Raw genomic sequence first — 27995 nt, 5'->3', positions numbered from 1 at the left:
CTTTAATAGAGCCCGGAGGACCAATAGTGAGTATCAGACTTATCCAACCTACTAGTCTGAGTCTCACACTATTTCTGGATCCGATCGATCTGTGTTGAAAGGCATGGATGGAGCTTCCACGGAGCTCATTAAGACTGCTACTGCCCCTGCATTTATATTACCCTCTCAATATACAGCTGATACCTTTCAGCCACACGCACACTCTATTTTCCCCAGCTCCCACTCTCTCTATTCAGGGCAAGCTATCTAACAATATGGTGCCTGAGTTTGGAGTCCAGTTGTTTTATTTTAAGCCCAGTGTTGAGGGATATTCTTACTGCTCCCCGAGAAAGAGAAGACGAGATGAATTGGTTCAATCCAACCAGTCCCGTTTTGGCCAGAGGTTGTGTTTGGGCATTATAGTGGGCATGTGGTAAAGGAGACACAAAATCCAAACGAAAGGGGAGGCATGTTTTGTAGACTCCGGAGTGGATGACATATTATAGAGTTTACATCATCACCAGAGAGATCATTATTATCCCCGTTGGCTTCTGTCTCTCTCCGTAATAGAGTACAGGCAAGTCGTTTGGTGTTGTCTCTAGAACAGGCGATTCATGTATTAAACTGCTAAAATAGACACCCCGATTGGCAATAATTGGTGTTTTTAAGCCCTGGCTATTCTAGTATTAAATAAACGGGTGCAAACACACACACACACACACACATACACACTCTGCGGTCAGTGACTCATTCAAACCATTCCACTAACCATTGACTTTCATTAGTCTCTTAGCAACAACGGCTTCATCCCCAAGCAGCGAAGGCATTGCATTTCTCTTTTCTTCTGATGTCAAATTTGAAAATAGTATTATTGAATGACTGGTCCTGTAACTGTTTTAAGCTCTTGGCTGGGTTACAAAGCCCATAGGCACCATTACAGATTGGACTTCATCGTGTCACAGAAGAAAATGCCTTCCAGGACGTACCAATCAAGTGTCTGTGTTTTTGTTTACAAATTGCTCCCTATACATAAACGCTAATAGAGCACATCCATATACCTGTGAAGGGAATCAAACATTTTAATCATAACCTAAACCACTCTGGAATTTGAAACTAGGGTTAGGTTTAGGGTCAGGGTAGGGTTGCAAAGGGAGGATATATTACTGGAAACTTTCAAAGTTTACCAGTAAACTACTCGAATTTTGCTAAATTACATCTAGTGGCCTTTTTTGGTTACTTCAGATTATCACAGATAATTGAACTCTGTAATTACCTCTGGTTCTCTGGGTGGCCTTATCACATAAATGTATAAAATAATATATATTTTTTTTAATGAATGACAAAGCCATTAAACATTATCCTAAATATAGTATAAACCATCAACTTCGTGAATACCATTGGTGTTTTATCCTTTATCCTTGTCCTTACGTGTGTCAATCTAAGTAACAAAATAGAAGAAAAAACATGAAATATCTTTCAGTTTTTTTACACACTTTTATTTATTTTACTATGTCAATATGTCTTCGTTGTACATGTTTTGCTGCAATACTTTTTGGGGGAATCTGTACTTAACTTTAGTATTTATATTTTTGACAACTTTTACTTTTACTTCACTACATTCATAAGAAAATAATGTCATTTTTACTCCATAAATGTTTCCTGACACCCAAAAGTACATGTTGAATTTTTAGCAGGACAGGAAAATGGTCCAATTCAGGCACTTATCAAGAGAACATCATCCTTACTGCATCTAATCTGGCGTACTCACTAAACACACATGCTTAGTTTGGAAATTATTTCTGAGTGTTGGAGTGAGCCCCTGGCTATCTGTAAATAAATAAATAAACAAGAAACTGGTGCCATCTGGTTTGCTTAATATAAGATATTTGAAATGATTTATTTGAGGAATTACATTTACTTTTGAGACTTAACTATATTTAAACCAAAATACTTTTATACTTTTACTCATGCAGGATTTTACTGGGTGACATTCACTTTTACTTGAGTCATTTTCTATTGAGGTATCTTTCCTTATACTCAAGTATGAATTTGAGATGCTTTTATAGTAGAGATCAAGTTTAGAAATTTATAAAACGTCATAGATTTAGCTTGTGGTACATTTTCTATTGAACCATATGGTCAATTTACTAGAATTTCATGGACAATATGGACACAGATATAAAAAATGTAAACTACGCACAGAGTATACCAAACATTAGGAACACCTTCCTAATATTGAGTTGCACCCCCTTTTGCTCTCAGAACAGCCTCAATTCGACGGGGCATGGACTCTACGAGGTGTCCAAAGCGTTCCGCGGGAATTCTGGCCCATGTTGACTCCAATGCTTCCCACGGTTGTGTCAATTTGGCTGGATGTTCTTTGGGTGGTGGACCGTTCCTGATACACATGTTTTTTTAAGTTCAGCAGTTGCCCAGCAGCATTGCAGTTCTTGAAACACTCAAACCGGTATGCCTGGCACCTCCGGTTCAAAAGGCACTTAAATATTTTGTTTTGTCCATTCACCATATGAATGGCACACATACACAATCCATGTCTACAATTGTCTCAAGGCTTAAAAATCCTGTCCTCTCCCCTCCCCTCCCCTACTACTTACACGGATTGAAGTAGATTTAACAAGTGACATCAATAAGGGATAATAGCTTTCACCTGGATTAAGATGGCGCCAGGGAAGAAGGTAGACGTTTTACGTGCCCCCAACCGATTGTGCTTCTTTGTTTGTTCATCTGCGTAGTTTGTAACTTGTGTTTTTACTCTTTTTGTACATAATGTTGCCGCTACCGTCTCTTATGACCGAAAATACATTTTAGACATCAAGACTGCGATTACTCACCACGGACGAGAAGACTCGTTTTTCTTCTTTCACGACTCCGACGAGTCCGAGGCGAATGATATACGGCTCCCTCAAGAATAGGCCCGACCCCAGTGATCTGCGTGAAGAGGAGGCGGAGAAAGAGAGGCCGGAGAGCGGGCTGCCTTCTGAGAAGTCAGAGGCGATCGAATAAACCCTAAATTCTTCTAGCAAATACACAATCTTTGGACAATAAAATGAACGAGTTACTGGGAAGATTAAAAACTGAAACATCTTATGCTTCACGGAGTTGTGGCTGAACGACGAAAATATCAACATACAGTTGGCTGGTTATACGATGTACTGCAGGATAGAACAGCGGCTTCGGGAAATCTTGGAAAATCTGACTGTAATTCCATCCTCCTGATTCCTGCTTACAAGCAAAAATTAAAGCAGGAAGCACCAGTGACTAGATTAATTTAAAAAATGGTCAGATGAAGCAGATGCTAAGCTACAGGACTGTTTTGCTAGCACAGACTGGAATATGTTCTGGAATTCCTCAAATGGCATTGAGGAGTACACCACATCTGTCACAGGCTTCATCAATTAGTGCATCGATGATGTCATCCCCACAGTGACCGTACATACATACCCCAACAAGAAGCCATAGATTACAAGCAGCATCCGCACTGAGTTAAAGGCTAGAGCTAACACTTTCAAGGAGCGGGACTCTAACCCGGAAACTTATAAGAAATCCCGCTATGCCCTCTGACGAATCATCAAACAGGCAAAGCATCAATACAGGACTAAGATCGAGTCGTACTACACTGGCTCTGATACTCGTAGGATGTTGCAAGGCCCGCAAACCACTACAGACTACAAAGGGAAGCACAGCCGAGAGCTGCCCAGTGACACAAACCGGACGAGCTAAACTACTTCTGTGCACGCTGCGAGGCAAATAACACTGAAACTTGCATGAGCGCACCAGCTGTACCCGAAGACTGTGATTACGCTCTCCGCAGCCCATGTGAGTCAGACCTTTCGACAGGTCAATATTCATAAGGCCGCAGGGCCAGATGGATTACCAGGATGTGTACTGCGAGCATGAGCTGACCAACTAGCAAGTGTCTTCACTGACATTTTCAATCTCTCCCTGTCCGAGTCTGTAATACCAACATGTTTTAAGCAGACCACCATAGTGCCTGTGCCCAAGAACACTAAGGTAACCTGCCTAAATGACTACCAACCCATAGCACTCACGTCTGTAGCCATGAAGTGCTTTGAAAGGCTAGTCATGGCTCACATCAACACCATCATCCCAGAAACCCTAGACCCACTCCAATTTGCATACCACCCCAACAGATCCACAGATGGTCTCTATTGCACTCCACACTGCCCTCCCACCGGGACAAAAGGAACACCTATGTGAGAATGCTATTCATTAATTACAGCTCAACGTTCAACACCATAGTGCCCTCAAAGCTCATCAATAAGCTAAGGACCCGGAGACTAAACACTTCCCTCTGCAACTGGATCCTGGACTTCCTGGCAGGCCGCCCCCAGATGGTAAGGGTAGGTAACAACACATCCGCCACGCTGATCAACACAGGGGCCCCTCGGAGGTGTGTGCTCAGCCCCCTCCTGTACTCCCTTTTCACTCATGACTGCCCATGCAACATCATCATCATTAAATTTGCCGATGACACAACAGTGGTAGGCCTGATCACCGACAACAACGAGACAGCCTATGGTGAGGAGGTCAGAGACTTGGCCGTGTGGTGCCAGGACGACAACCTCTCCCTCAACATGATCAAGACAAAGGAGATGATTGTGAACTACAGGAAATAGAGGACCTAGCACGCCCCCATTCTCATCGACAGGGCTGCAGTGGAGCAGGTTGAGAGCTTCAAGAAACTTGGTGTCCACATCACCAACAAACTAACATGGTCCAAACACCATGACAGTCGTGAAGAGGGCACGACAACACCTCTTCCCCCTCAGGAGACTGAAAAGATTTGGTATGGGTCCTCAGATCCTCATAAGGTTCTACAGCTGCACCATTGAGAGCATGGTTTCCACTGGTTTCACCACTGGTTTCATCACTGCCTGTTATGGCAACTGCTCGGCCTCCGACCGCAAGGCACTACAGAGGGTAGTGCGAACGGCCCAGTACATCACTGGGGCCAAGCTTCCTGCCATCCAGGACCTCTATACCAGGCATTGTCAGAGGAAGGCCCTAGAAATTGGCAAAGACATCAACCACCCTATTCATAGGATGTTCTCTCTGCTACCACAAGGCAAGCGGTACCAGAGCACCAAGTCTAGGTCCAAGAGGCTTCTAAACAGCTTCTACCCCCAAGCCATAAGGCTCCTGAACATCTTGTCAAATGGCTACCCTGTCACGTTCGTTGGAATGAATATCGGACCAAGGCGCAGCATATGTTGAGTTCCACATAATTTTAATGAAAAAAATGAAACTTAACAAAGACAAAGAACAAATAAACAATAAAGTAACAACGAACCGTGACTACAGAGATGCGACATGCAATAACTCAAAACAATATCCCATAACACACAGGTGGAAATATGATCCCCAATTAGAGACAACAATAGCCAGCTGCCTCTAATTGGGAATCATACTAAAACACCAACATAGAAAAAACAAACTAGAATTCACATAGAAAATATAAACTAGACTAAACCCCTAGTCACGCCTTGACCTACTCTACCATAGAAAATAAAGGCTTTCTATGGTCAGGACGTGACAGTACCCCCCCAGAGGTGCGAATGTTGAGTTCCACATAATTTTAATGAAAAAAATGTAACTTAACAAAGACAAAAAACAAATAAACAATAAACTAACAACGAACCATGACTACAGAGATGCTACGTGCAATAACTCAAAACAATATCCCATAACACAGGTGGAAAAAATGCTACTTAAGTATGATACCCAATTAGAGACAACGATAGCCAGCTGCCTATAATTGGGAATCATACTAAAACACCAACATAGAAAAAACAAACTAGAACCCCACATAGAAAAAATAAACTAGACTAAACCCCTAGTCACGCCCTGACCTACTCTACCATAGAAAATAAAGACTTTCTATGGACAGGATGTGACATACCCAGACTTCTTGCAAGCCTCTCCACACCACTGTCACTCTCTGTTGTCATCTATGCATAGTCACTTTAATTAACTCTACCTACATGTACATACTACTTCAACTAACCGGTGCCCCCGCACATTGACTCTGTAGCGGCACCCCCCTGTATAAAGTGTTAGTTTCTACCCCTGCTCTTTAATTACCTGTTACTTTTATCTCTTATTCTTATCCCCTGTAAGTTCTACACCTGTTGTATTCGGCTCATGTGATTAATAACGTTTCATTTGATTTGATTCACCTGGTCAGTCTATGTCATGGAAAGAGCGGGTATTCCTAATGTTTATACACTCAGTGTGTGAATAAAAAATAAAAATAAATTATTCTAGTATAAATTACCAAAGTTACCATGGATTGCTATAGATTACCTTTTAATTATCAAAATTCCTCAAGATTTTGGAATCATTGGTCAATTACTGTTAGTTTTGCAACACTAGGTCAGGGTTTTGGCTAGGATTGAACCGGGGTGAGAACATGAAGCTAGGGTTAGAGTTAGTGTAAAAGACAAGCTTAACCAGGAAATAATAGTTAAACATAAACTTAAAGACTCCCTAAGAGGGATGCAAACTGGGAAGCTTTGTCTTTGCAGAGCAGTGGGTTACAGCCATCCTACACGACCACTCAGTCTGGTCTCATAGACTAGATATAACATACTGAACGAAAAGCTGGGACACTCAAATTAGTATGATATGTTACGTTTGGTACGGTTACAAAAGACAGAAGGTTACATAAGACAGTATGTCTAGCAACCCAAAGGTTGCGTGTTTTGAATCTCACCACGGGCAACTTTAGCATTTGAGTTAATTAGCAACTTTGCAACTACTTAGCATGTTAGCTAACCCTTCCTCTAATCGTAACCCTTTAACCTAACTCTTAAACTTAACCCAAACCTTAAATCAACACCAGCACATTTCGGACTTCTAACCCGTTTTAAACACTGTGTTTGAGCTACAGACTTATGGGTTGTACCATTGAATTTGTCTATTTCTTCAGCATCCACATATACCAAACATTAGTCTAATTAACATGGGCTGAGCTAGAGCGGTGACTGTGAGACAAAATTAGTGTCTATAATACTGTAATAACCTCACATAGTTGTCACAAATCCAAACTCCACGCAGTGTCACAGTTGCATATTCATTTCTCAGTGAGCAAACCATTTCTGCACTTACAGCATGCATTTTTATCAGATTTTGCTTTGGCAGACCTTATATTTTCATTGACATTTTCAACAAAATTTGAGAATGCAACTGTTTATGTGAATTTTGTGTTCTACTTGTAGCCCTGGTTGTCCTGAAAAGAAAATGGTCAAACACTTCATTGTTAGGCTACATAAAAAGGTTGCAGAAAAATGAATGTCAGATAAATGAAAATACGCTTTTTGCTGGGATCTATGGACTGACCTTAGATCCCAGCAACCTTAACCCCTAATCCTAACCCTTAGCCTAGCTAACATTAGGCACCTAGCTAACGTTAGCAGTAGCCACCTAGCCACTTAGATAATGTTAGCAGCAACAAATTGGAATTCGTAACATATTGTACAAATTGCAATTTGTAACATACCATACGAAATGAATGCTCGACATCCACAAATTTATATACATCATACAAAATGTAACGTATCATACTAATTTGAGTGTCTTAGATTTTCGTTTACCATGTTGCGTCTAACCTCGAGTACAGGTTGCACCACTAGCTATCAACCTGCATGTACATTTTTGGTTTTCTATTTTCACATGTACAAATTACCCTACTTCAGAAATGTGTTTCAAGTGACTGGGCTGTGCAATGTGAATTTGATTGAATTGAACTTGGTATCGATGGGTAAGATAATGCATTTGTTTGAAATTGCTTGAAGTTCAAAGGTGATATGGTCCATTTTGCAATGGCTTGCAGATTTGATGACGATGACACTTGCGATACAATGTAGGTGACGGTTATCTTGTATTGTACACACTGTGTTCCCTTCCTTCCTGCATTTGCACTGACTGTTTGGTTTTGTGGTTTGTTCAGGATATTGGATCCAGTTGTGAGGGTATAGTATTGCGTTTGTTTATTCTCCTCCATTTGCCAGGGTCTGCTTCCTTCTCCAGCGGCCAGAATCACTTTAATGGTCTCTCGGGGTAATGGATCATGTCAAAGACACACTTGGAAATGAAATACACATATAACTTGCCTAGTTCATCAACATAAGGTTCGAACCGCTAATACACTCCCATGCGCTTGACTGAGATTTCTATTTGCTGTGATATGGAGTTTTACAGCTGAGCCATGCAGGGCTGTATGAGAATCAGCACACACACACATCACACACACACACACACACACACACACACACACACACACACACACACACACACACACACACACACACACACACACACACACACACACACACACACACACACACACACACACACACACACATATTCTTTATCCCCCTACACTTGTGTGTATAAGACAGTGTTTTGGAATTGTTAGTTAGATTACTTGTTGGTTATTACTGCATTGTCGGAACTAGAAGCACAAGCATTTCGCTACACTCGCCTTAACATCTGCTAACCATGTGTATGTGACAAATAAAATTGGATTTGATTTGATTTGACACACACACACACAGGTCTTACAGCTGTTTTGAAACCATCATGCTTCCATCTAGGCACTCCCCCAACATTGTAAAAATATATTGGAAGCTGTCGAAATGCATTTGTTACAGTTTTTTTCAATTGCTAACATGCATTGGTCAAAACTGAAGTCACATTGTCAAAACTCTTCACACAGTCAGCGAAACAGAAGTGCATGTGGAACAAACTGAATAATTTTTCATTGCTTTCAACCAAAATGCATTCAATGACCACATTCTCTGAAATCCATCCACTCTTTTCTCATTCATACTCCACCACCTGCAAAACTATATATTCGCAGCACGTTTTCAAATGCAAACACTGAGGACGTTGGTAAAATGAAAAATGCAAAGTCAGGCGCAGGACACAGTTCTGAGTAATCATCCCAAATTTACTCCAAAATAAGTAAGATTCCAACAAGGAACAAATACAATAATCCCAAGCACAAACAACAAGAACCCACTTGACAAACAATAACGCACAAAACAGAGAGAGAAATCAGAGGGTTAAATAAGGAACATAATTAATGGAATAGAAACCAGGTGTGTATGATCAAGACAAAACAAAACGAAAATGAAACGTCGACCGCCGAACTCCGCCCGAAGAAGGAGAGGGACCAACTTCGGCCTAAGTCGTGACAGAACCCCCCTTGACGTGCGGCTCCAGCAGGGCACCGACACCGGCCTCGGGGACGACCCGGAGGACGAGGCGCAGGGCGATCCAGATGGAAGCGGTGAAATTCCTGCAGTAATGATGGATCCAGGATGTCCTCCACCGGCACCCAGCATCTCTCCTCCGGACCATACCCCTCCCACTCCACGAGGTACTGAAGACCTCTCGCCCGACGTCTTGAGTCCATGACGGCTTGCACAGTATACGCCGGGGACCCCTCGATATCCAGAGGGGGCGGAGGAACCTCCCGCACCTCAGACTGCTGGAGCGGACCAGCCACCACCGGCCTGAGGAGAGACACACGGAACAAGGGGTTAATACGGTAATCAGGGGGAAGTTGTAACCTATAACAAACCTTGTTCAATCTCCTCAGGACTTTAAATGGCCCCACAAACCGAGGACCCAGATTCCGGCAGGGCAGGCGAAGGGGCAGGTTTCGGGTCGAGAGCCAGACCCGATCCCCCGGTGCATACACCGGGGCCTCACTGTGGTGGCGGTCGGCACTCTCCTTCTGCCATCTGATGGCCCGTTGTAAATGCACATGAGCAACGTCCCATGTCGCCTCCGAGTGTCGAAACCATTCATCCACCGCAGGAGCCTCGATCTGGCTCTGATGCCAATGTACCAGGACCGGCTGATAACCCAGCACATACTGGAAAGGGGATAGGTTAGTGGAACAGTGGCGAAGGGAGTTTTGGGCCATTTCCGCCCAGAAACCTACCCACATCCTGGTTTACTCTCTCCACCTGCCCGTTACTTTCGGGGTGAAAACCTGAGGTGAGGCTGACTGAGACCCAAATGTGTTCCATAAACGCCCTCCAGACTTTAGACGTGAATTGGGGACCCCGATCAGAAACTATATCCTCAGGCACCCCATAGTGCCGGAATACGTGTGTGAAGGACTTAGAAAACCGATCCACAACGACTAGGATCATGGTATTACCCCATGATGGGTGAAGATCCGTCACGAAATCCACCGATAGGTGTGACCATGGTCGTTGTGGAACGGGAAGAGGCTGTAATTTCCCTCTGGGCAGGTGTCTAGGTGCCTTGCACTGTGCACACACTGAACAGGAGGAAACATAAACCCTCACGTCCTTAGCTAATGTAGGCCACCAGTACTTCCCAGCAAGACAGGCCACTGTCCGACCGATGCCAGGAAGACCCGAGGAGGGTGTCGTGTGGGTCCAACACATCAAACGATTGCGGACATCAAACGGAACGTACAGACGCCCAACTGGACACTGTTGGGGAGTGGGCTCTGTAGTGACGCCCGCTCAATGTCCGCGTCCACCTCCCATACCACCAGTGCCACCAGGCAAGAAGCTGGAATTATGGGAGTGGGCTCTGAGGACCGCTCCTCCGTGTCATACATCCTGGACAGTGCGTCTGCCTTAACATTCTGGGAACCTGGTCTGTAGGATACAGTGAAAACAAAGCGGATGAAAAACATGGCCCACCTCGCCTGGCGATGGTTTAGTCTCCTAGCTGCCCGAATGTACTCCAGATTGCGGTGGTCAGTCCAAATGAGGAAAGGGTGTTTAGCCCCCTCAAGCCAATGTCTCCACGCTTTCAGAGCCATGATAACAGCCAACAGCTCCCGGTCCCCCACATTGTAGTTTCGCTCGCCAGGCTGAACCTCTTCGAAAGAAAGCGCAGGGGCGGAGCTTTAGTGGCGTACCCGAGCGCTGAGACAGCACAGCCCCTATCCCAGCCTCGGACGCATCCAGCTCCACTATGAACGCTAACGAGGGATCAGGATGAGCCAGCACGGGACGAGGTAAACAGAGCCTTCAGTTGACAAAAAGCCCTGTCCGCCTCCACTGACCACTGCAGTCGCACCGGTCCCCCCTTCAGCAAGTAGGTAATGGGAGCCGCTACCTGACCGAAACCCCGGATAAATCTCTGGTAGTAGTTGACAAACCATAAGAACCGCTGCACCTCCTTTACCGTGGTTGGAGTCGTCCAATTACCCATGGCTGAAATGCAGTCATTCTCCATCTCCACCCTTGACTCGGAAAAGCAGTACCCTAGGAAGGAGATGGACTGTTGGAAGAACAATTTTTTTTAGCCTTGAAGTACAGGTCATGCTCCAATAGCTGACCAAGCACCTTGCGCACCAGAGAAACATGCTCGTGTAGTGGAGTATATTAGAATGTCATCTATATACACCACTACATCCTTCCCGTAAAGGTCCCTGAAAATCTCGTCTACAAAGGATTGGAAAACTGATGGAGCATTCATTAACCCTAGATATTCATGGTGCCCAGATGTAGTGCTAAATGCTGTCTTCCACTCATCCCCCCCTTGATACACACCAGGTTGTAAGCGCTCCTGAGGTCCAATTTCGTGAAGAAGCGCGCCCCCGTGCAATGACTCTGTCATACTGGCTATGAGAGGTAGTGGGTAACTGTATTTTATCGTGATCTGATTCAAACCTCGATAGTCAATACAAGGCGCAAACCTCCATCCTTCTTCCAAAAAAAGAACCTCGAGGAGACAGGTGAAATGGAAGGCCGAATGTATCCCTGTCCCAGAGATTCGGTGACATGTTTCCATAGCCACTGTCTCCTACTGTGACAGAGCATACACATGACTTCCGGTGAAGTGCAGCATCTACCAGAAGATTTATCGCACAATTCCCCGGTCGATGGGGTAGTAATTAAGTCGCCTTCTTTTTACAGAAGACGAGTGCCAAATTGGCATATTCGGGGGGAATGTGCATGGTGGATACCTGGTTTGGACTCTCCACCGTAGTGGCACCTAAGGAAACACCTACACACCTCCCTGATTACTGACGAGACCATCCCTTGAGAGCCCTCTGTTGCCACGAAATAATAGGATCATGAGAGGCCAAACAGGGAAGGCCCAACACAACAGGAAACGCAGGAGAGTCGACCAGAAAGAGACTCATTCTCTCCTCATTACTCTCCTGCATTATCATACGGAGTGGAGCTGTGACCTCCCTGATTAGCCCTGACCCCAACGGACGACAATCTAAGTCACGTACAGGGAAGGGGACATCAACAGGAACAATAGGAATCCCTAAACTAAGTGCAAAGGTACGGTCAATAAAGTTCCCAGCTGCGCCTGAATCTACTAGCGCCTTATGCTGGGAATGCTGGGAAAACTCAGGAAAGGCTACATACAACCACATGGAGCTCTTTGTGAGGCGTGTGCCTTCTCACCTGAGATGATCCACCATTGCTCTGCCTGCCACCTCGATTACCTGGGAAACCTCCCCAGCACCGACCAGCAGTGTGTCCTCTGCGGTCACAGTTGGTGCAGGGAACGGTCCCCCTTCTGGTCTTTGTCATAGTAGCACCTCCCAGCTCCATAGGGGTAGGATCAGAGGTGCTGGGAGATGGAACTGACAGACCCCGATCTGGACGTCCGCAGGATGCCAGCAGGTTATCCAGCCTGATGGATAGATCCACCAGCTGGTCCAGATTAAGGGTGGTGTCCCTGCAGGCTAACTCCCTACGAATGTCCTTGCGTAAACTACACCTGTAGTGGTCGATCAGGGCCCGCTCATTCCATCCTGCGTCGGCGGCCAGAGTTCTAAAATCCAGAGCGAACTCTTGAGCGCTCCTCATCCCTTGTCTTAAATGGAACAAGCGTTCCCACGCCGCTGTCCCCTCAGGAGGATGATCGAAAACCACCCGTAATTGTCCAACATGGGCCTTCTTCTCCCCAGATGGCTTGGCCCAGACCAGTGCTTTTCCAGTCAGACAAGAGATGAGGGCGCTCACTCTCTCGCGTCCTGAGGGAGCTGGCTGAACATCTGCCAGGTAGAGCTCCAGCTGGAGTAGGAACCCCTGGCACCCGGCAGCCGTTCCATCATATGCTCCCGGGAGCGAGAGTCGAATCCCACTGGATTCTGATGAAGGAAGTGTGGATCTCTGGATCGGTTGATGTGGGAGCTGGGAAGGTGCTGATGGGTGAACCGGAAAACCCCCTCTCTCCAATCGGTCCATGGTTTGCAACAGACGATCCATGGCTGTACCGAAACTCCGTAACATGGTCGCGTGCTGCTGAACACGCTCCTCCATTGGGAGAGGAGGGATGGCTGTACCTGCTGATTCCATTTGTGGTGCGTTATTCTGTGAGGACGTTGGTAAAATGAAAAAAATGCAGAATCAGGCGCAGGACACAGTTCTGAGTAATCATCCAAAATTGACTCCAAAATAAGTAAGATTACAACAAATAACAAATACAATAATACCAAGCACAAGCAACGAGAACCCACATGACAAACAATAATGCACAAAACAGAGAGGGAAATCAGAGGGTTAAATAAGGAACATAATTAATGGAATAGAAACCAGGTTTGTATGATCAAGACAAAACAAAACGAAAATGAAATATAGATCGGTGGTGTCTAGAAAGCCGGTGATGTTGACCACCGAACACTGTCCGAAGAAGGAGAGGGACCAACTTCGGCCGAAGTCGTGACAAACACACTGTTTCCATAACTGTTAAAAACACATTCAAAACAGAATTATGGCAAATGTCCTGCATTAACCAGAATGAAACATATAGAAAATCTCAGCAGAATATTGAATCATTCCTAACACAGCTGATTGCAATTTCAGCTGAAAGCCTACCCAAGTGTCCTGTTTTTAGTCTTGTTACCAAGCAGACAAAAGAGGACGGCTTCTGAATGATTTAGTTTGGAAACATGGATCAAGGAAGACAGGTTGGTGTGGAAAGAAGAGTGGCAGGGAGAGGGAGAATGTGTGGAGGACAAAGGAGAGGAAGACCAAGAGCAGTGGTCTCTGATGAGATAAGGGCCAAAATTATTGACCATGTTGTAAACCAATACAATACAGTATTTTCACATTTTTACATGTGAAGGGGTTAAACCAAGGCCTCATACCTTTTAAATTGTTAATAAATTGTGTTATCATAAACTGTAAGGTCTCCTCTTCTAGGAGTGTGTGTGTATTAACACCTGTTTTGAGTGTTGTGCCATTCAGACACTATCAGAAGTGTACGTCCATACATACTCTTCCTGTCTGGGCCCCAACCGGCTATCTGAGGTTCTGAGAATACGACTGGTTTTCTGAGAACACAAGGCTGCCGCAGGTCTGATGAAAACAGCCTCCTGTCAGAAGATGCTTCGACTCGTTCACCTTGTTATGACCCTATTCTTGTGATGAAAGGTCAAGTTTCGGTCAAACCCACTTCTGAGCTTTTAATTGCTGACAAGATGGTTGCTGTTGTCAGGGGGAGGTTAGATTCATTAAAATGTTGTTGCCAGGAAAACTCATGCAAGGAGGACTGGGAGAGGGTATATGAGTTACAAGATGTCTTAGACATATTGCAGAACCTGGGGAGAGCTATTAAGAACTGTACTCAGTACCAACTTCGGCCTACAATTGTATTACTAAAGGAATACTTTAATACTTAAAAAAGAGTGTGTGTTTCCTTTCCATTACTAATGTATATTTGATAATTATATAGACCTGATCTTTTGTTGAAGAAATTGACCAACACTTCTACCGACATTTTGAAATATATTGATTGTTTTGTGTTTTTCAATAGGATCCTGTCACGTTCTGACCTTTATTTCCTGTGTTTTGTATTTAGTTAGTATGGTCAGGGCGTGAGTTGGGTGGGCAGTCTATGTTTGATTTTCTATGATTTGGGGTTTTCTATGTTTCGGCCTAGTATGGTTCTCAATCAGAGGCAGGTGTCATTAGTTGTCTCTGATTGAGAATCATACTTAGGTAGCCTGGGTTTCACTGTGTGTTTGTGGGTGATTGTTCCTGTCTCTGTCTTTGCACCAGATAGGACTGTTTAGGGTTTCACACGTTCCATGTTTATTGTTTTGTAGTGTTCATGTGTACATTTACATATTAAAAGAACCATGGACACTTACCACGCCGCATATTGGTCTTCTGATCCGTTTCGCCTCTCCTCTTCGGAAGAAGAGGAGGAAATCCCTTACAGAATCACCCACCCAACTCGGACCAAGCGGCGTGGTAAACAGCAGCGACGACAGCAGCAGCAGCAACAACAGCGGCCAGCATCACAGGACTCCTGGACATGGGAGGAGATATTGAACGGAGAGGGACCCTGGGCACAGGCTGGGAAACATCGCCATCCGAAAGCAGAGCTGGAGGCAGCGAAAGCTGAGCGGCGGCGATATGAGGAGGCAGCACGGCAGTGCGACAGGTACGAGAGGCAGCCTCAAAAATTTTTTGGGGGGCAGACGAGGTGTGGTACTAAGCCAGGTAGCAGACCTGAGCTCACTCCTCGTGCTTATGATAAGCAGCGCATTACTGGTCAGGCACCGTGTTATGCGGTTAAGCGCACGGTGTCGCCAGTGCGTGCCCATAGCCCGGTGAGCTATAGGGCAGCCCCCGAAAGTGCCATGCGAGTGTGGGCATTGAGCCAGGGCGTATGGTGCCTGCTCAGCGGGTCTGGTCGCCGGTACGCAGTTTTGGTCCAGGTTATCCTGCGCCGGCTCTGCGTGCTGTGTCTCCGGGGCGCTGGGAGGGTGCAGTGCGTCCTCTGCCTGCACTCCGCTCGTGCCGGGCAAATGTGGGAGTGGAGCCTAAGGGAGAGGTGCGTGTAGTAAGCACTAGATCTCCCGTGCTTACCCACAGCCCGGTTCAACCTGTGCCTGCACTCTGGAGGGTCCGGGCTAGAGTAGTTGTCCAGCCTGGGGAAGTGGTGCCAAGGTTGCGCACCAGAGCTCCAGTGCTCCCCCACAGCCCGGTCCTTCAGGTGCCTCCTCCTAACACCAAGCCTCCTGAAGGTCTCCCCAGCCTGGTGGTTCCTGTGGCAGCCCCACGCACCAGGCTGTCTCTCCGTCTCCTCCCTGCAGGTGGTCCCGCCTGTCCGGCGCTGCTGCCGGAGCCTCCCGCCTGTCCGGCGCCACTGCCGGAGCCTCCCGCCTGTCCGGCGCCGCTGCCGGAGCCTCCCGCCTGTCCGGAGCCTCCCGCCTGTCCGGCGCCGCTGCCGGAGCCTCCCGCCTGTCCGGCGCCGCTGCTGGAGCCTCCCGCCTGTCCGGAGCCTCCCGCCTGTCCGGCGCCGCTGCCGGAGCCTCCCGCCTGTCCGGCGCCACTGCCGGAGCCTCCCGCCTGTCCGGCGCCGCTGCCGGAGCCTCCCGCCTGTCCGGAGCCTCCCGCCTGTCCGGCGCCGCTGCCGGAGCCTCCCGCCTGTCCGGCGCCGCTGCCGGAGCCTCCCGCCTGTCCGGAGCCTCCCGCCTGTCCGGCGCCGCTGCCGGAGTCTCCCGCCTGTCCGGCGCCGCGGCCGGAGTCTCCCGCCTGTCCGGCGCCGCTGCCGGAGTCTGAGGCGCCAGAGCCCGTCAGCCCAGAGGCGCCAGAGCCCCTCAGTCCAGAGGCGCCAGAGCTTCTGCCCCTCTGTCCAGAGCTTCTGCCCCTCTGTCCAGAGCTTCTGCCCCTCTGTCCAGAGCTTCTGCCCCTCTGTCCAGAGCTTCTGCCCCTCTGTCCAGAGCTTCTGCCCCTCTGTCCAGAGCTTCTGCCCCTCTGTCCAGAGCTTCTGCCCCTCTGTCCAGAGCTTCTGCCCCTCTGTCCAGAGCTTCTGCCCCTCTGTCCAGAGCTTCTGCCCCTCTGTCCAGAGCTTCTGCCCCTCTGTCCCGAGCTGCCCCTCTGTCCAGTGGGGTCATTGAGAGGGGTGGCGATGGTGAGAAAGCCACGGAGGCGGACAATAAGGCGGACTAAGACAATGGTGAAGTGGGGTCCGCGTCCTGCGCCAGAGCCGCCACCGCGGACAGACGCCCACCCAGACCCTCCTCTATAGGTCAAGGTTTTGCGGCCGGAGTCCGCACCTTTGGGGGGTACTGTCACGTTCTGACCTTTATTTCCTGTGTTTTGTATTTAGTTAGTATGGTCAGGGCGTGAGTTGGGTGGGCAGTCTATGTTTGATTTTCTATGATTTGGGGTTTTCTATGTTTCGGCCTAGTATGGTTCTCAATCAGAGGCAGGTGTCATTAGTTGTCTCTGATTGAGAATCATACTTAGGTAGCCTGGGTTTCACTGTGTGTTTGTGGGTGATTGTTCCTGTCTCTGTCTTTGCACCAGATAGGACTGTTTAGGGTTTCACACGTTCCATGTTTATTGTTTTGTAGTGTTCATGTGTACATTTACATATTAAAAGAACCATGGACACTTACCACGCCGCATATTGGTCTTCTGATCCGTTTCGCCTCTCCTCTTCGGAAGAAGAGGAGGAAATCCTTGACAGATCCAAAGGTTGCCTCCCACAGGTGGGAGAGGCAGAATATATAATCAGATGCGCAGGAAATTGCAATTGTTGACATGGTAATTGGCAACAATGCAATAATACTCTGGGAAATTCAGGACGGAGCGCTGACAGGCTATAACTTTTGAGAATGTGAATACGGTCAGCACAACGACAATTGCCAGAGTCCCAGAGAAACATCAAAAAAGGATCAAGCAGTTGTACACTGTACCCTTTGAGAGAAACGGTGAACATGTGAAAGAACTCCGGTAAGATGTCTGTTCAATTACCAAACAGGGTACATTTACAGCTATGCATAATGTAAAGTACTGTAAAACTGTGGATGTGCTGTATTTTTGAGCGTCATGGAGATGGAAGCCAGGCAAACTGCACATACATTCATCTTTGTGGATGAAGTTGGATTCAACTTAGCAAAAACACGCCGCAGCGGAAGAAATGTGATTGGACAGAGAGCAACCGTGGATGTCCCAGGCCAGATAGGAGCTAACGTCACAATGTGAGCAGCACTGTCCAATGATGGTTTGCTGTTACACAAACCACTCATTGGCCTCCTACAATACAGAGAGGCTCATTTATTTTCTGGATGACCTGCATAATCGTCTTGTGCCAGTAGAGGAGAGAGGGGCAAGAAACTCCCCTACCTTCGTTGTTGTGTGGGATAATGTGGCATTCCACCACTCTGCTGCAGTCACAGACTGGTTTGCTGCACATCAGGAATAGTGTTCACTCCATACTCCCCGTTCCTAAACCCCATAGAGGGGTTTTTCTCTGTGTGGAGGTGGAAGCATTATGACCAGATGTCCTTACAGGATGCCATGAATGTGGGGTGTGGAGACACTTCTCCTGAAGACTGCCAGGGTTGGATTAGACATTCCAGAAGATACTGTATTTACGATAGCATGGCTTCTCCCTTTGTTCCTCAGTCTTCCCGCTCTTTCACTCAAACCCAGCCCCTTTTCTTTGTGTAACCAGCTGTCATATCTGTTCCGTCCGCTAGGGACTTTTTCCTTTATGATGTAATTTGTAATCAAGGTATGATTCATCCTGTGTATATGTAATTCTGTGTGATTAGTTAGGTATTTAGAAAATAAATAATTAAACCCAATTTTGCATTGCTGATTCAACTTGTTAGCCAGGGTTCATGAAGATAACCAATAATTTACAACTTTCAGATGAGACTGAAATAAGGTGACGATTAATATTGACTGCTATTGATGTAAAATATTACTAGGGCATTTTATTCGGAAGATAACTGCTCTATAAATATTATTTTGTGGTTCCCCGACTTTCTAGTTAATTACATTGACATGATAAGCTCAATCAGGTAATATTAATTACAGAGAAAGGATTTTATAGAATAGCATGTCATATCACTTAATCCGGCATAGCCAAAGACACGACAACACAAAAAGGTTTACTGTTACTGTCCGCACATCAACAACAAAAATACCTAAATACATGTAATATTGTCCTATAAATATTTCATTGAAATACTGTGAAATTCATTTCATTCCTATTGGAGGACTGCTCCTACTGGGAAGCGTCAATATTACTGACCTGTGGTTCAAAGCCTCTAACTGGCCAATACACAGTATCAGCAATCCAGGTTTAATATACAGTACCAGTAAAACGTTTGGACACACCTACTCATTCAAGAGTTTTTCTTTATTTGTTATATTTTCTATTGTAGTAGAATAATAGTGATGACATCAAAACTATGAAAAGCACACATGGAATAATGTAGTAACCAAAAAAGTGTTACATTTTATATTTGAGATTCTTCAAAGTAGCCATCCGTTGCCTTGATGATTTCCAACCACCGTGTCTCTCTGGTTCCAACCACCGTGTCTTTGTGAAATGCAGAGTATGTGAACGGATGGTTTCCGAATGTGTTGTTCCCACCGTGAAGCATGGAGGCGGAGGTGTGATGGTGTGGGGGTTCTTTGCTGGTGAGATTGTTGGTGAGTTTGCACACTCTTGGCATTCTCTCAACCAGATTCATGAGGTAGTCACCTGGAATGCATTTCAATTAACAGGTGTGCCTTGTTAAAAGTTAAATTGTGGATTTTCTTTCCTTCCTAATGCGTTTGAGCCAATCATTTGTGTTGTGACAAGGAAGGGTTGGTATACAGAAGATAGCCCTATTTACTAAAAGACCAAGTCCATATTTGCCTAGTTGACTTGCCTAGTTAAACTTAGGTTAAAATATATATTATGGCAAAAACAGCTCAAATAAGCAAAGAGAAACGATAGTCCATCATTACTTTAAGACATGAAGGTTAGTCAATCGGGAACATTTCAAGAAAATTTCTTCAAGTGCAGTCGAAAAAAACATCAAGCGCTGTGATGAAACTGGCTCTCACGAGGATCGCCACAGGAAAGGAAGACACAGAGTTACCTCTGCTGCAGAGGATGAGTTCATTAGAGTTACCAGCCTCAGAAATTGCAGCCCAAATAAATCCTTCAGAGAGATCAAGTAACAACATCAACTGTTCAGAGGACACTGTTTGATTCAGACACCAATAACAAGATATTTGAAATGTTTGGTTCCAACCACTGTGTCTTTCTGGTTCCAACCACCGTGTCTTTCTGGTTCCAACCACCGTGTCTTTCTGGTTCCAACCACCGTGTCTTTGTGAAATACAGAGTACGTGAATGGATGATTTCCGAATGTGTGGTTTCCACCGTGAAGCATGGAGGCGGAGGTGTGATGGTGTGGGGGTTCTTTGCTGGTGAGATTGTTGGTGATTTATTTAGAATTCAAGGCACACTTAATCAGCATGGCTGCAATTGCAGCGATACGCCATGCCATCTGGTTTGCGCTTAGTACTATCATTTGTTTTTTAAAGGACAATGACCCAATACTCCTCCAGTCTGTGTAAGGGCTATTTGACCAAGAAGGAGAGTGATGGAGTGCTGCATCAGATGACCTGGCCTCCACAATCACCTGACATCAACCCAATTGTGATGGTTTGGAATGAGTTGGACAGCAGAGCGAAAGAAAAGCAGCCAACAAGTGCTCAGCATATGTGGGAATTCCTTCAAGACTGTTGGAAAAGCAATCCAGGTGAAGCTGGCTGAGAGAATGCCAAGAGTGTGCAAAGCTGTAATGAAGGCAAAGGGTGGCTACTATTTGTTTAACACTTTTTGATTACTACGTGATTCCATATGTGTTATTTCATAGGTTTGATGTCTTAACTATTATTCTACAAAGTAGAAAATGAAAAATGAAGAAAAACCCTTGAATGAGTATGTGTCCAAACTTTTGACTGGTACTGTACCTCTTTGGTAGTAACTCAATAGTGTATGAAGGACTGTTTTTTTTTGTTTCTCCTCAAAGGTTATAGGGTTGCTAGGCTATTAGACATTTTCTGGAAAAATGTGATACACAGAGAGAGTTTCCCCCCTACTGCTTTCCCCATAGTTATTTTGGTGTTGCATAAAGGCCTCTCCTTGGGCCTCAGCCAGTCAGAACGCTGTGACTCACCTGCTGGAACCGTCGAGACGTGGTTCTCTCACTCTTCCATGGCACACATTTTCATAAGTGTGTTTTCATCTTCTTTTTTTGGAACAGAGAGGGAAAGGGAGAGGGAAAGGGAATAAGAATGAGAGCAAGAGGGAGATGGAATGCGAGGGAGCAAAAGACAGACAATCACTTTTTTAAACTGTATATTGTCAACCGAGTGTAAAAAAAAACAGTTCTGCACAGCAGATAAAGTATTGATGTATACAGGAAGACATTTATCATAAGAGGGATTGAGTGAATGCACGCTAGAAGCCCTTCACTCCAAATGTTATTACAGTGTGACACTAGATGACATTTTATTACACTGCATTCTCACAGCACTCCTATTGCACAGGTGAGAGTGTTGAGTTTTGTGCACTTATGGAAAGCATCTTTGAAGCACTTTTGAAGCTTTGAATTCATACTGAAAAGTATAACTTGAAAAGAAAAAGCCATGACAGGCCTGATGGAAAGAGAAGATGTGGTATCTTTTTGTGTCGTTAAAAAATGTATATTGCAAGTATCTGTGGAAATGATTTTATGCGCAAATATTGATGTAATAACCATCATATCAAAGTAAACCTGGAAGTCACAAGACTATGGCGGCAGGTAGCCAAGGGATTAGAGCGTTGGAATAGTAAACGAAAGGTTGCAAGATCAAAGGCCGTCATTGAAAATAAGAATATGTTCTTAACTGACTTGCCTAGTCAAATAGAGGTAAAATAGACATGTTTTGTGACCCTCTCACTACGACTCATCTGGGAAAGCATGCAGTTAAATGAGTTCTGATGAACTTCGCAGGGTGGTGAAAGTGCATTGTGATGAGCTTGATGCTCCTTTCCAATAAATACCGAGGGTCTTATTCTGGTGACATGATCATCGTTGCTTCGCTGCCGTTTGTCAAATATAAATAGGTATTTCTATATGTTCTATGAGCTACATAGTGACATTCAACCACACATGTTTCAACCGGAATATAGCGAAAAGGATTTGAAACATAGAGTTGGATCTAGAAGCTCATCAACAGCAGATGACAAATACAAATACGGTTGCTAACTAAGTATGTAATGTTTCCTGCAAGCCATCTAGCTTGCTATCTATCTTTAGTTTATCTATTGAAACCCATATTGTGTATTGCTGGCAAACATACTACTGTGTAGTATGGGGAGATCGAGAAAAAAATGTGTTTGCTAACTTAGGTAGTTAGCTAGGTAGGTAGCTAGCTAAGTTAGCTAAACAACTATGGGTAGCCATAACTATGACAGAAAATAGAAGAGGTAGAATCTGAGATCATCACTGAGTTTATCAAACATTAGGACCCCCTCAGTACCCCATCATGGACTCTACAAGGTGTCCAAAGCATTCCACAGGAATGCTGGCTCATGTTTACAACACTGCTTCCCACAGTTGTGTCAAGCTGGCTGATGTCCTTTGGGTGGTGGACCATTCTTGATACACACACGAAACTGTTAAGTATGAAAAACCCAGCACTGTTATAGTTCTTGACACAAAACGGTGTGCCTGGCACCTAACTACCATACCTCGTTCAAAGGCACTTCACCCCCTGAATGGGACACATACACAATCCATGTCTCAATTGTCTCAAGGCTTAAAAATCCTTCTTTAACCTTTCTCCTCCTCTTCATCTACACTCATGGACGTGGATTTAATAAGTGACATCAATAAGGGATCACAGCTTTCACCTGAATTCACCTGGTAAGTCTATGTTATGGAAATAGGTTATCTTATTGTTTTGTATACTCACTGTATTGTATCTCGATTGTAAAACCTCTTCTCTTTTTAGTTGTTGACATGGTTACTAATCAGGAAGCTACAATGTTTCAACCAACCACCTAAAGCTAGGTTTACCAGCAAACATTAGCACTTGACTGGAGTCGGCTAGCTATTTAGCCTGGAGCCTGCTAAATTGTTATGTGCCATGCCTCATGTTTGTTAGCAAACGTATGTAACATCAGCAATGGTAAATCATTTTACTAGCTAGCTATGTAACATAATTGATGAGGAATGACATTGGTTATGATTATGACAGTGAATGCATTTTAATAACACAAAATTATAAGCATGACGCAAAATAGAATTCCAAACCATTATGGCTATCCAGCTACCTAGCTAGCTAAGTTTTGCTAGCTAACAGTGAGGAGAAACATTGATACAGCAATTTGCTGTTGTAAATATCAAACTGATCAGCTGGTTTTACTACATGTTATGCTGGCACATTACAACTGTTGTTCAAACTGTACAATTTAATATATTCTATATTTTCTTATCTTAGAGACCATACCATGTGGTGCCTGGGCTTCTTCCTGAGTGGATTCCAGATAGAGAGAAACATAATTCCTCTGACTTCCTGCGCCATTGTAGCAGAACTGTATCCCGTGATCTGTATCCCTCTGGATGGATTGGACATTATGCTGGATTTCAAGCAGAAAATGACTCAAGAGGAGCTGAATGGCAGTTTGATCATGACAACATTCCTCTCACAGCTGTACAAGTATTTCCTGAACTTTACTACACCAATCATACTGTATTTTCATACTGTATTTTATTTGTGAATTTCATCATTACTCTCCCATCATCTGCTGATCACCAGTTCTCTTTGCTACAGATTGTTACACAAGGTAATGTGATTGAACCACAGAGTTTTGGTATCCATTACTGGCAGTTACAGTATAGGTACTGTTTGGTGTAGCACAGAGAATTTTAGACCAACCTTAGCTTGGCAATTCTCTCTACGTCCTTGATTTGTGGAAACAGGAGTCTCATAAAATGTCCGTGTCCAATTGCAGGGGGTCAGTTTGAATTCAGAAGATGCTCCGTTATTAAAATGAATAGCTTTTTTTGCTCCATGAAGTAATCCAACAATGTGTACGCTGCTATTTCAAGTCTTCTCTCTTTGATCGAGACAAGTGTCTGTCATCATGACATGCAGCACTTTGAAAAAATATTAGAATTGGGCTGCTTGTGTAAACGCAGCTATAGTCCTTTATCTGGCTTTGGTATACTGGCAATGGTGTTTGGCATGGTGTGCTGGTGTGCTGGACTCTGCGGTGTAGGGTGTAGGATGTGGTGTAGGGCTTCTAGACCGTAGCCCATTCCTGCAGTCAAATGGCCTAGTGGCCTCATGGGTGGAATGAGTGAAATGGTAATTTATAATTAATAAAATAAAAACATTTTAAACAGCCAAAAATCCAGTGTTTCTATGTCAAGCTGTTTTTGTTATATTTCAGTCTTCTGTGACGAATATAAAGTGTAATATTGGGATGAAAACTATTTTGTTATTACATCTCAGCTATACATCTGACATGGTACATGTGTCTTATTTTTTTAAGACTACTGTTGTAGTCTTGATTTTATACGTTTCAATGTCCCTTGCTGGTTTTGTCCCATAATCTTGTTGTGCTCCATAACCTCGAGGTGTCCGCTCCCTCATACTCGTATAGCCAAAATTCCACCACTTTGGGGTATTTTTCAGCAGGGCCTTTGGAAGGACTCCATATAACCTGAGTTTAACAAAGAGAAAAGGTCAAAAGAGAAAAGGGGTAGACTAAATTGATTACATGGTCTGGAAGGTACTCTGCGCTCCTCAGGCTACCTCTAACCACCTGTAACCCTATAACACAAACACAAACCCATATAAACACTAGCCGATTCATGTTTTTTCATTTTTTTTATTTCACCTTTATTTAACCAGGTAGGTCAGTTGAGAACAAGTTCTCATTTACAACTGCGACCTGGCCAAGATAAAGCAAAGCAGTGTGACACAAACAACAACACAGAGATACACATGGAATGAACAAACGTACAGTCAATAACACAATAGAAAAGTCTATATACAGCAAATTAAGTAAGATTAGGGAGGTAAGGCAATACATAGGCCGTAGTGGCGAAATAATTATGCCATGTTTATGCCATGCTTGGTGCACTATGAGCAGCCGAATACACAGGAAGTCGAAAAGTATCAATTCTACCAGTGAAATTAAAATGAGCTCGCTCTAGACTGTCGTTTCGATAATATTTATGTTTATGACAAAAACGTAATGTTGTTAATATAGTAACTACTATATGCCGTGGCAAAGCCAGGGTGAAATATCCCTTTAAGACCCACAACATCGGCTCTGACCTAAGATATTGGCTCATGTGTGGGGGGGTTCTTAAACTAGTTTGATTTGAATGATTATTATAAGTGACAAGAAATCATTAGATGAAATTATCCCTGGGCTGAGTCTTTGTATGGCTCAGCACGCAACCTGTTTTTTTTTACACAGATGTCATTTTTTTCTGTCTAATGAAACATTAAAAAAACGGGTAACTTTATCTCAAATAGTCCGTCTCTGTCTCTGGAGAGGAGGCCTAATGGTTTCCAGATGACCAGTAGAGTATTTATGAAAGGAGAGAGGCCAGTGATAGGATGTAATGTTCCATTGTGCATAAATTATCTAACTGGGCCAGGCTTGTGTGGCTTGGCTGGGGAGGATCTGTGTGTGTGGTGGGATATGTGGCAAGTGTGTATGTGTATGTGTATGTGTGCATGCGTGCGTGTGTGTGGAGGTTTAACAGGTTGATACTAGCTGCTATTTCAGGATCTTTACCTGTTCATCTAAAACTAGGCTTCCATCTGTTGGCCATAAGACCACTTTTGTCTTCCCTACACCAAGGTCATATGGCTCTGTTAGGTACAGTATGTAAGTTAGGTATGTGAGTGACTGAGTAACTGAGTGAGTGTGGGTAGGCTATAAGTGTGTGTGACACAGATCCTTGCCAATAGTGCATCAGTGGAAATGTGCCTGGTTTCAGGCTAAATTGTGGATGGGGTTGATTATTGACAACTATGAAGTGGTCAGAAATACAGAGTATTCTGGTCTCTCCAAGATGAGATTCTTGAAAAGAAAAACACTGAGGGGGAAATCCACCCACTATGACAGTGCAACCATTGGAATAGTGAAATGTTGACAACAGAACAGGAGTCCTGTATTTACATTGTCCGTTCCCTAATACACTCTAAGATGACCCTACACAGTTCATATAAAATACAACATACTCTGTGATATTCCAGAAGGATAACATTAACCATTCATTTGCTGATTCATATCCAAGCTAATAGAAGTGGTCACGTGTGCAGCATGCCAAATTACATATCGTTACGCTGTATCAACAGAGCTCTGGTGCAGAATTCAGATGTTCCATACATACTTTCTTCTTTTATTTGAGCTTTGACAATGGGAAAGGCAAGGGAATCATAATGCACAGCTGTTCTACATCGATCTACCCATGTGCAGTTTGATTTGTTAGGGGGAAGCGTAATGGGCTAAAAATAGAGCTGTTAATTTACCCAAGACCTCTGGTAGAGAGAATATCTTTGTTTCTGACAAACAAATGCATGTGAGACATTTGGGGGACTCAGTTGTGGCAAATAGATAAGTTTCCCTCTCTTTTGGATTATTGATATACTTCACACTGGCGGTCTAAGTTTCAGCGCCAAGAAACACCAAGTGGAACAGTAACTGTGAGAACTGTTTCTGGGGAGGAATACATCAAAAATGTCTGAAAGACTTCCAAAATGTCCACCCCATGTGTTTATTATTACCCCTTCTACATATTTCCAGAATCAGACCTCCTCCGACAATAGTCCCACATCAGTAGCTCCAGCAGAATACTCTTGATTGATTTACAAGTTGCTGTGACAAGGCCAAAAATAACCCTTGACATTCTCTCTCTCTCTCTCTCTCATTTTCTTTCTCTCACACTTGTTTTTTCTCTCTTCTCTCCTCTCCTCACACTCACATACAAACTTGCTTTAAAACTGCTTGACACACAAATACTATAAAAAATATTTTAAAAAGAGTGTGAGTAGCCCCCATGCAAATTCTCTCCATTACAATGCAGTTAGTTAGGTTGAGTATTATGCAGGTGGTAGTGCATGTTTTTGGCTTGATGTACTTTAATTATTGTTTAGAGAAGGATGAACATCTCCACTCACCACCCGCTGAACAAAAACTGGTTGAGTCAACATTGTTTCCATGTCATAAAAATACAGTTATGTGATGACGATGAATCAATGTGGAAAACTGATTTTATTTGCAAAATATCATCAAAGTAGGGGAATATTTTTTCACCCAACTTTTAACCTAAATCAATGACGTGACATTTATTATTCTGATTTCACGTTGAATTCAACCAAATGTAAATCAAAACTAGACATTGAAATGATGTCTGAGCCCAGTGTGCAGATGTTCTCTTTCTCTCTCGTCTCAGGCTGATCCCTCTGAACCACCTGAGACGCTACTCTACTGATTGGCTAATTCTCCTCAGGAAATGGAAAACAGATGCTACTGTTTCTATATTGAATTTTTAGGTGAGGTAGAGTATCTCCCATTGTTTTGGGACGTGTTCAAGAGCGATATTATATTGGAACTGAATCTGGTCCATGGGGTCCACTGAATGTACGTACGTTTTATCTCTGGGGTTCATTAAAATGTTTCTGTTTGGCTTATATTCCGAGTGTTGTTTTAGAGAGAGTGAGAAAGAGAGAAAAAGAGAGAAAGCGGGAGGAAGTTCGAGGTCTATTCCATGAGACTCCTGAAACTGTGGACAGTCTTTGCGGTCAACTGACCCTGAGCCTGTCTCCCTCTTCGTGCTTCATCATGTGTCTCATGAATGGACTGAGCAAGTGCCAGCCAGCCCTACTCCCTCCTTGTCTGTTGTGCCTGAAATGGGTCGTTGCGTTTTAATTGCTGCCACCAATGCAACCCCAGAAACCAGGCTGACCACACAAATCATAATTTCCTGTTTATTAGTTTGGACATATTTGTTCATGGCTTTAAACATGATGAGCTCACTAACTCAACAATGGAGAGTCTTCCAATTGCAAAAATATTATTTAAAGATTTTTAAAAATCACAAGCTGTCCAGATTTGGAAGAAGGCTGTGTTAAATTTCCTTTAGAGAAAATAAATAAATAAATAAAGTAAATAAAGGCTTACTC

Source organism: Oncorhynchus tshawytscha, linkage group LG20 (assembly GCF_018296145.1).
Source record: "Oncorhynchus tshawytscha isolate Ot180627B linkage group LG20, Otsh_v2.0, whole genome shotgun sequence".
In the NCBI taxonomy this organism is placed as follows: domain Eukaryota; kingdom Metazoa; phylum Chordata; class Actinopteri; order Salmoniformes; family Salmonidae; genus Oncorhynchus; species Oncorhynchus tshawytscha.
This window is presented reverse-complemented; position numbering follows the sequence as displayed.